Below are 3,805 nucleotides of genomic sequence, written 5' to 3' on the forward strand. Positions count from 1 at the left end.
TATATATATACACACACACATATATACATACATACATATATATATATATATATATATATATATATATATATACATATGTATGTATATATATGTGTGTGTGTGTGTCTTTGTGTCTCTGTTTGTTCCCCACTACCACTTGACAACTGGTGTTGGTGTATTTATGTCCTCGTAAAAGAGACCAACACAATCAGTACCAGGCTTAACAAAAAGCAAGTACTGGGGTCGATTTCATTTGACTAAAATTTCTTCAATGTGGTGCTCCAGCATGGCTGCGGTCTAATGGCTGAAACAAGCGAAAGATATGCGATAAAAGAATTATGCTGCACAGAACTGCAACAAAACCTGAAAGAATATTGGCTACAAGGAAAATAAAACTGTATTCCTACCTTAGCAACAGCAGGCACCGAGAAACAGGAAGAGAAATAGAGTCAGTTTTAAAGCAACGTGCATTAGAATTTTGTTAAAAAAGATTAAAACAAAAGAAAACCCTGCAAATATTGCCAGGACATTTCTAGGTCTATTTAACAAACAATTCCTAGCTGAACAGCTTCAGTTGCTTGTCGAATATAGGAAACATTATAAAAAGAACAAGAAAACCTTAGTAACAAGGTTGTAAAACATTCTAAATCAACCCACTCTAAATCAGAACTATAAAAATTCAAGCCACAGTCTATTCAGCAGTGAATAATCATTGTTTTATGGTAAGTTAGTATAAAGAAAAACACTGCAATATAAAACTAGCAAAATACTCATTTATAAAGCCATTATTTGCAACACACCAGCTTGTTCAGAGACATACATAATAAAAATGTGACAGCATTGTCAAAGCATATTTGGTAGCTAAGAGAGAAGACTGGGAAAAAATAACATCGAGATAAAAGGGTTCAGTCACTGAGAATGCTAAATCTTCAACTAGGGTCACCAAGAGACGAGAAATTTGCTTGGCAGAAAAATAGGAAGAGAAAACAAAAATATCTTGATGGAAAAATTACAAATTACTCGCTAAAAAAACAGGAATTAATATTAAAATGTAGTTATAAAAACAAAAAAAAGTTGCCACAAGAATTTTAGAGAATTACAGCTAGATTGACAGTGCATAATTGAAAAACTGATCAGAAATAAACACGCATACATCACATTGCAAAAAAAAAAAGAAAAGAAGAAGACTCTGATAAAGCTTCTCTGACATCCATGAAGTGACTACTTTATCTGAAGACTACAGCCAGTTCCACAGACATTTTGAATAATAAATTACCCTGACTGTCTAGTAAAATATACACATATATATATATATGTGTGTGTGTGTGTGTGTGTGTGTGTGTGTGTGTGTGTGTGTGTGTGTGTGTGTGTGTGTGTGTGTGTGTGTGTGTGTATATATATATATATATATATATATACACGCACACATATATATACACGCATATGTATACATGCATGTATGTATATATTTTTTTTTTACTTGTTACAGTCATTGTCATTTACTTGTTACAGGGGCACTGCCTTGAAGAATTTTAATTGAATGGATCCATCTCAGTACTTGCTATTTTTTTTTTTCTTTTTTAAGCCTGGTATTTACTCTGTTACCAATTTGCTGAACTGCTAAGTCATGGGGGACATAAACACACCAATACCAGTCGTCAAGTAGTGATAAGGGACAAACACAGATGCAATATCATGCATGTACGCACACATATGCACCACACACACACACACACGTACATGTGCAAACACACACATACATACAAAAACACGCACACACACACACATACACACACACATATGTGAGAGCATGTGTCTTTGCTGTGGTTGTGTGTGTCATTCACCACCACTTGACACCTAGTTCTTGCTTGTTTATGCCCCCGTAACTTTGCAGTTTGGCAAAAGACACCTATAGAGTAAGTGCAAGGCTTTAAAGCAGGGGTTCTCAACCATTTTTTTATCTATAGACCCCTTCAATTACTATTTTATTCTGGTGAACTCCCTTCGTCATTTGATTTTTAAAAACTAGTTTTCCAGAAACTTCTTTCAAAATACCTAATTTAATTTTCACACACCAGCTTGTCTGTGTTGAACTCTGTAAAATGTTAGAGAAAGAAACCCAACTGTTTCTTGCAATACATACTACTCTTTTACTCTTTTACTTGTTCCAGTCATTTGACTGTGGCCATGCTGGAGCACTGCCTTTAGTCGAGCAAATCAACCCCAGGACTTATTCTTGGTAAGCCTAGAACTTATTATATCAGTCTCTTTTGCCGAACCGTTAAGTTACGGGGACGTAAACACACCAGCATCGGTTGTCAAGTGATGTTGTGGGGCAAACACAGACACAAAAACATATACACACACATATATATATATATATATATATACATATATACAACAGGCTTCTTTCAGTTTCTGTCTGCCAAATCCACTCACAAGGCTTTGGTCAGCCCGAGGCTATAGTAGAAAACACTTGCCCAAGGTGCCAAGCAGTGGGACTGAACCCAGAACCATGTGGTTGGTAAGCAAGCTACTTACCACATGGCCACTCCTATATAAATCTACAGCAATGTTTTTTTCAGGAGCCCTTAAAGTACTATTGGGGATCCAAAATTTACCATTTTGTTGCATGGACTCTCAAAGACCTCATATGGGCCCTCAGGGGCCATATGACCCTGGTTGAGAACCAGTGCTTTAAAGAAAAAATAAGTACCAGAGTTGGTTTGTTCAGCTAAACCCTTCAAGGTGGTGCCCCAGCATAGCCGCAGTCGAATGACTGAAACAAGTAAAAGATAGAAAATTGTATGGATGTATCTCCTTTCCAGTTGCGTCTCATAAAAATGAACAATTTATATTTAAATTTGATTTTGTTATTTGTATCCATTTATATATGTTTAGCATGTATTATGGCTTCCAAAATTTTATTAATTCAGGAAACCTTGTTGCTTTTACATTCTGAGTTCAAATCCTGCTGCTATAAACTTAGCCTTTTGATTTGGGGAAAGGGGCAACAGGGATGATGTGGTGGGAGGGATAAAATAAAGTACTAGACAAGTACTGAGGTCAGTTTAAAAGCCCTTTAAAGCATTCCAGATGTGAATAGAAAACAAAATCAATGTGATTGCTGGGAACTACAGGTGTTCAGGTAAATGCTGGTATTTACTTTCTTATGATAACAGTGATCTATCTGTCTATCTATCTACTTATCTACTTATCTATCTATCTATCTATCTATCTATCTATCTATCTATCTACCTATCTATCTATCGAGACAAAAGGTATTCTTCCATCAGGATAATGCTCGGTCACATACAGAGTGGATGACATTCCCAAGGCTGGAGCAATTTGAATGGGAAACAATGTCCCACCCACCATATTCGCAGGACATTGTTCCATCTGATTATCATTTATTCTGCAGTTTTCAAAACCATTTGGACAAAAAAAATATGAATTTTGTTGACAAGGTCAGAATAGTACTGATGGAGTATTTTTCGTCATGGACAAGTGAATTTTGGAAGAGGGGCATTTGATGTCTACCAGATAGATGGAAGAGCATTGTAGAAAATGAAGGGGAATATATTTTAGATTAAAAAAGAACTGTGTTTATTTTAATTTTTTAAAAATAAGTATAAAAAACCACATTAATTATAAGAAAACCTAATACATGTGAGTGTGTATTTAAATGTATATTATACTATATATATATATACATATATTATATTAAATATATATATATTATGGATATGTATGTATATATAATGGATATATACATACATACACACACAGACACATATATATATATATATATATATATATATATATA

At 34.5% G+C, this 3,805-nt stretch overlaps 1 long non-coding RNA gene across 1 annotated transcript in view; it reads right to left on the minus strand.

The window, feature by feature from the left end:
- The window catches only part of LOC128249771 (uncharacterized), a 26,125-nt gene extending 25,498 nt beyond the window's left edge, over positions 1-627 (minus strand). The window contains exon 1 of the long non-coding RNA XR_008265874.1: positions 387-627. This is a non-coding gene — a long non-coding RNA (uncharacterized LOC128249771). The remainder of the gene's footprint in view (positions 1-386) is intronic.
- Positions 628-3,805: the final 3,178 nt, after the last annotated feature.

Source organism: Octopus bimaculoides, chromosome 18, assembly GCF_001194135.2.
Source record: "Octopus bimaculoides isolate UCB-OBI-ISO-001 chromosome 18, ASM119413v2, whole genome shotgun sequence".
NCBI classification, from domain to species: Eukaryota; Metazoa; Mollusca; class Cephalopoda; order Octopoda; family Octopodidae; genus Octopus; species Octopus bimaculoides.